The following is a 7,742-nucleotide window of genomic DNA, read 5'->3' on the forward strand; positions in this document are numbered from 1 at the left end:
TAATCTGTACAAGTCACATGTTATTAGACCATTACACGAGATAAAAAATGGGGAAAGTAGTCAACCGCTCTGATATAATACAAGTGGGTGTCAAATGTACCTCGTCATTGGATACAAGAAACTATAATAAATTTGCTAAATTTGAATTCAATGATAAATCGTTGCATACTGTCTATATACATCGTAAAACTGCAGATAATATATGCATTTATCGCGGGGTGCATAATCGACGAATACGATGTCGGTTTAAAAACTTAGATCCCACGCCGCCGGTACGGTAGTATCGATTATTATAATATTATAATATCGTACGATTATATTATATTATTATAGGATTATAATATCATACGGTTATATTATATTATTATTATTGCTATACAGAATCTTGTGAAAAAAAAAATGGTGATGAGAAACCGGAGGAATACGCGATCACGGTGATATGACATATCATAATAATAATATGCGAGACACACTTGCGGCTGCTTTGCGGATCGCGCGTTTTGACCGGCGGCGGTGCGGGCCGATAGCGGCGTTTCCGGTGCGACGGACGACAGCGCGGAACCTGCAATGGCTCGAGGTATCGACGACAACGGTGATGGCGACGTATTATCTGCGGCGGCAAAGGACCGTTCGGGTGAGTCGAATGCGGTAATACACAAATAATATGTCATCAGACGGCGGAGGGCCCGCGGGCAGTTTCCGGGTGTGGGCGTACGGTGCATGTGCCCGCGACATGATGGCCGTCGACCGGATGCAGACGCGCTGATTGCAATAGAATGTCGGACAGGTATAATTCGCGATAAGTGCAAATCGCGTAATATTATCGCATTGCAGTGTATTACATTTTTAAACGAACGATTTGTGCAGACTCTTATTATAGGCAACGCACAGCAGCTTTGACCGGAAGAGACTGCGCGCTGACTCTCTTTGTCCGCCTGCAGTGTACATATACCCGTGTTTCCGATTCAATATATATTTACATTAATTATTATCTGTCTGTATTATTTATTATTTTTTTTTTTTTTTATTAATCTATATACTATATAACGATTGGCTCGTTTAATTATAATTATCGTTGAACCACAAAAGCTGAGGTTTTTATTACATTTATTTGTGAATGTATTATTTGAGTTGGTTTATTACCATATTGTTGTGCGGTGAAACACATTCCTAAAATACCATTGTTCTCATTTTTAATACATATAGATATTAAAAGAGCACAAAAACAAACACTTATGTGCGGCACTTATTGATTATACACCAATGATCATATACATACTCGTTACACACATAGTTCACTCACCTAATTCGTCATTATATGAAGTTTGAGTAGGCAAATCCGACGACCGCCGCCACTGTCTTGAGTCTACTGCTCATAGAGCTCACGCCCATTGCACTTAATACATTGTAATATTTGTTTAAATCATTTATTTGGACATTTAATTTAATGCTGATCACTGTAAACGGTACACACACACACACACACACACACACACACACACACACACACACACACACACACACACACACACACACACACACAAAGCACAGGCACAGAGATATAAGATCGATGGCACGCACTGCAAAGTCTGTTAGCGGCAATTATATTCTACGTTCCCGCAGTTCATACATTTTGAAATCTTAATATTGATGAATTATATCTTGACATAATAAGTACCTAAACAAAAATTGAAAATATATTACAAAAATAAACTGAAATTTTAAAAATTAAACTTCAAATTTTAATCGTTTAAATTTATCATTATAATTTATAATATACCTACCTATGGTCGTTTCCATGTACTTTCTATTTTACTTAATTTATAGGGAAAGGATTTTGGTGTGAATTATGAATAGACTATTACTATACACCTTAATAAACGATAAATGATAAAGATTTATGACAAACTTACAATTTGTTATTTTATAGAATTTAAATGTTGAGTTTAAATTTATAATTATTAACTTATTGATTTCTATATACTACCACTAAGGTCTCTTTTATTACTTTTAATATTTAGTATTTTAATCATTTTCTTCGTTCACTCACATTTTATTTTTTTTTAATATAGATTAAAGAAGTTTTTGTTCGCTCAGACTATTGTAAGAAAATAAAATGTTATTAAACTATATTATTGATTAGATGTATGCCTTAAATAATAAGTTAATTAAAGTATGTAATGATTTAATTGTTTTTATTTCAATTATCTTAATCATCAATAATACTTGGTCCGTTGGCCAATCTATCGATTGTCATAATGGTTTAAGCATGCCTATGTTTATGATATTTGAGTTAATACGATGAAGAATTACGTCTGTGGTCGATTAAATTATTATACGTTCAAAATAAAACCGAAATGATTCAATTTTGTTTATAAAACTGTATTGAGTTTACTGTGTTTGGTTGTTTATTGAACGAGACCTGGGCTCTCTATTTAACCCCTAAATACTTATATTGTTTCGAAGTGTCGATAAGTTAATTAAGAGATCTCAACGGTAAACGGATTAGACAAAGTTAGAAAACTATTGTTTCCACTTGTATATGGTAAATTTGGTAAAAACAAAAACTAAATAATAATTGTTGGTGATTCATTGCTATACATCATAACGATTTTTTATTTATTAAATAAATTTAAATAAATGTTTGTTTGCTTAAAACGTTTTCATACTTACTTAAATAATGTAAATGCGCGTTAAGTAGAAACATTTTTTTTTCAACCGTGAATAAAAATACGATTTTTGTTACTATATTTTATAGACTCAAATAACTTTCGTTAAATGTAATTTCAATGAGATTAAAAACATCTTTACAAATAAATAAATATTAAACGATTAAACATATATATATATATATAAGCGTTTAAAGAAACACTTTTTAAGTTTAAAACCTCCTTCAATGTAATATTCATAAAATTTTTGTAAATTTATTACACAATTCAAGTAAATTTGCATTTTTTTTTTTTTTTTTTTGTATTGAAGTGATAACAAATCTTCAAAAACTGCTAAACCAATCTTCAGTTGTCCACTAAAATAATTTTTCGAATGCGATAACAATCGCTTTCTATTTAATATCTATGTAAATATTTTAAATAGTAAATAAGTCTAAAAAGATCGTCAACTTAATGGTGCAAAATACTTATACAATTCGACAATCGTATTATTATTATAATTACAGTTCTAAACTAATATTTATACATCATATTTTTATTTAAAATAATTCAATAAATGTATTATATTTCAATATTAGTATTTAAATACAGTATAATATAATAGTTAAACATATAAAATCAATACTAAGTCTAAGTTAAATAAGAAAAAATAACATTTTATAAAATGTTCAATTTTTTTTTTATTGTATCGTATAAATAAGTTTTGAAAACTCAAACAAATAAAACTATCAACTGAAAAATGACCTGACCCACCAATCAAACTTACACAACATGAAGATACCATGGTCACCAGAGAACGTACCAGACATACTATAGTATGACTATAGACATAATAAGTGTAGACTTACACATTCTCATATAATGTGTAAAGAGTCCGTTTCTAGATGCGAGATGAGAACTCTCAGTTAAAATCATATTCTTAGAATGCCCCAATTACTAAAACGCCCAAACAAAATAACACATGAACACCATCTCACTCAAATAAGCATTCGCACCAGGACAAGAAAAAAGAACAACAAATTTCATCAAGATATCGAGCTCACAGCGAACACATAGGACAACGGATCAACGATACCGCATTATAACAATCATGATGTTAAAATATAAATATAAAATATCATGTAATATATACCTATATATATATATATCCACAACTTAAATATAACAAATAATCATAAATCTTGTTAACTACTGTATATTAATAAACCATATATTTGAAGTCTTAAAAAAAAAATAAAATAAAAATAATAATATATTCTTAATAGAAATTTGAAGAAAAACGTTAGGATAAAATTAAAATTTTCAAAATTTTTCAAAAATTTACTGAGCATAATAATATATACATATATTATATTATATTATTATAATATAGTTGTATAATAGTGTAAAATCTATTACGAAACCACGAATATTTTAGGTGAATGCATTCAATAACTTAAAATGTAAAAAAAAAAAATAAAATTAGAAGCTAGGAACTATCATTAATACTAATGCATTCGTAACCCTAAATAAGCTAAATACAGAACAACTATTAAAAAGCGCTTAATACATTTTTAATTACCTATGTTTTGTTTGAAAAAATTCAACATGCTGGTTAGTCCTGCAATTTATATCAAATATTAAACATACAAAATAAAACCGTGTGATACACCAAACATAATATAAAACATTTTAATATACTTTTTAACGGTTTGAAATTTCGGTTACCTATTATGAAATACTGATTTATACAACGAATAACAACAGTTATTACTATAAAATATATATTATAAATCATAGTTTTATCTTACTTTTGTAAAGTACTCAAACAAAAAACTCAATACAACTACCCGATTAAGTTTTCTATTTTCATTTTTTCAAAAAATTGCAATTTTTGAAGCAAAATAAAAATATTCCAACCGACTGGCGGTTCTAAAACCTTGTAGAATAAAACTATTAATATATATAATATTGTATAATATATATAATATATATATGTAGGTACGATAGTAGTTTAGATGCTAAACTCAAAACGACTCCCTGTTGATACTCATATAAACATATTGTAAAACTGTAGTTTTAGTTGCTCTACCTCGACTAAAAGTAAAATACATATTTACTACCTAGTACCTACTCGAATATTTCCAACCAAACAAACTTTTATTTTTTGTTGTATTACTTAATCAGAAATAATTGATTGTCAAAAAATATTTCGATTATTATTTGAATTGGAAAAAATGTTAGAAGTAATTAGCTAGTGTAAAACAATCTTCATAAAATATACACATATTTTTTACTTCAATTGAAGCGATTAATGTATTGGTTATACAATGATTATTTTTATTATTTTTAGAGCTGTAAATATTTGGGAGGAAGCATAATGCGAAAGCGGTCCCCTCCCGGTCATCGATTTAACCCCCCCCCCCAAAAAAAAAAGAGCCGTAAATATACTAATTAGTAATTATTCTCATCTAAACATTAAGGATGGTTTTTGGTTGTAATTATTTAAATCAATTTTTTACGTTATGGGATAAAAAGTAAACTATTCTCAGAAAATTTTCAAATTTATTATCCTTAAAATTAAAAAAAAAAGTCGAAAATATTTATGCCATACCAGTTTTTACAAAATGTATTTTGTTATTTTGTTTTAATTCAAAAATGGATAAATCGTAAATAGGTACTATAGAAATGTTCAGCAAATATTTAGGTATATTAGCATTTAAAAACCTCGAAAATCGGACAATGTATGTAGGTACCAAATACAAGTTTCTCTTAAGTTGTTCTTATGAAAGCTTAATAAAAAACAGAATTGCATAAACACAATTTTTTTAATTAATTTTACGATAATTATTAGAATTCAAGTTCAAATTATTAAAAAATTGGATACTCAAATTAAATATTTTTCATCGACTGGTTTTAATATTTTTGCAGTAACTAAATTATATAAATTACAGAAACTTGAAATTGACGAATATTATGGAATTTCTATATTGTATAATACTATTACTTTATACGCACAAAGATATTTTCATAATATTTAAACTAAATTTAAGTTATTTATACCTACCTATACACTCCATTCTACGGGACTTTGGTATTGATTTATATTTTATAAATTATATGCGATATTTTCGGTAGAAATTAATTCATAATTATACCAAAATGCCGAACACTCAAAAATTGAAATTATACAGTATAGAAGTGAATTCCCAGCAATTTCTTTTAATATGTATATTCTGGTTTCTATTATACACAAACCGATAACGTCCGTTAAATTTGATAAAATTGATTTTTATTTCCTGCATATTATTCAATAGATTAGATATAGAAGATGCATCGTATATTATTATAATATTTAAGACTATAATATACCCCGAGAATCCGTGATTTACACATTAGACGCCGTGCACCCATCAAATTATGAAAATTTGTTACTTTGACCTTTAGAATGGAATAATGTGTTGAAGTGAAAACAATTTTATTAAAATTATATGTAATAATATTATAATTGTATAATAATTAATTTTGTAAGATAAAATTGGTCCATTCAGTAAAACTTTCATTTCATTACCTATGTTTATTCCTATTGGATAATCTTTTCAAACTCTAGTTTCTCACAGTCGCCTCATTTTATTTATGAAGTTTCATTGTAACATGGAATATTTCACAATTTAATTTTCAGAAATATATAATATTATATATTACGCCTATATACAGTTTAGTCTAGATTATTATAATATAAATACATATTACAGATATATAAAAAAATAAACAAATATTTTAGGGGAACATTGAAACGTGTGTCCCCACAACTATATATTTTTAACGTGCAAAAATAAATGTAGGAAATCATTTAATAAATTATTATTATCAACCATTTTCTTTAAAATGTAATTCAACGAATATAGCATACAATTTGTTATTATTACAATGGTAATAATATTGTTCAGTTAATATTTAATGTATAAGACTTAAACAAACTGAAAAAATAATTAAGTAGATAATAACAATATCATAATATACTATAAATTCTGATGTATTTTATAACGTCAAAACTTAGGGTAATCAAGATTAAAATATATTTTCTACATAAATAACTAAAGATTAGGAGTTAAAAAAAATCATTAGAAAATAGCAACGGAAAATAGTCAAAAAAAAAAAACATAGAAAATGATATTTCAACTAATATATAATAGTTATTTGGAATAATTTTCCTGAATAAAATATAATATATGTATTATATATATTGGTACTTTTAAGACAGTGGGCGTATATATTTAATCAATTTACGATATCAGTATTATTTTAGCAAAACTCATTATTTTAAATAAAGTATATTTTTCTGCATCTTTGATATTCGTATAGTTATTTTCATATTATTATCAGATACTTGTTTATATTTTTTACTGCGAATGAACATATTTCAAATTCAACGAAAAATTGTCAAATGTGTTTATTTATCTTAACTAATTTAAAATATAATTTAAATATAATAAACGAAATAAAAATACTGAAAATTATGTTAACATTATTTTATAATACGTGAAAATACACTCAAGATTCACGAAATCGGTGTCAATTAATGTTTATAACATTAATGTAGCCCTAAAATATACCTATACCTATTATGAATTATGATATTACCTAGTACAACTTTTTGATAAATTGCTTTTCTTATTAATTTTACCTCGAAAATAATGATTTAGATATTTCATTATATTTTATTCTTGTTATACGTATTATACATAGTACCGATCTACACATTATCAAAATCGCAATTATTTGAAATTGTTATGTACATTTTTATGAAAAGAACACTCATATAAATATATAATTAATCTAGTTTTTTAAAAGAATCGATAGAGTTTTGGGTAATAATAATATGCTGTATTGAAATTTTATGAAACCTATTTACATTGTTATACTTGGTATTTGATAATGAACCACAATTGCACAGTTGTTTGTCCCTGTTCATAATAATTTATTTTTCATTATAAATTATTAATATTAAAATTAAACTTTAAAAAAATGTTAATTATTGTTATGTATTATTATTTGTTTAACTGGTTGTAAAACCCACGCAATATACCTACT

Source organism: Aphis gossypii, chromosome 2 (assembly GCF_020184175.1).
Source record: "Aphis gossypii isolate Hap1 chromosome 2, ASM2018417v2, whole genome shotgun sequence".
Classification (NCBI taxonomy): Eukaryota; Metazoa; Arthropoda; class Insecta; order Hemiptera; family Aphididae; genus Aphis; species Aphis gossypii.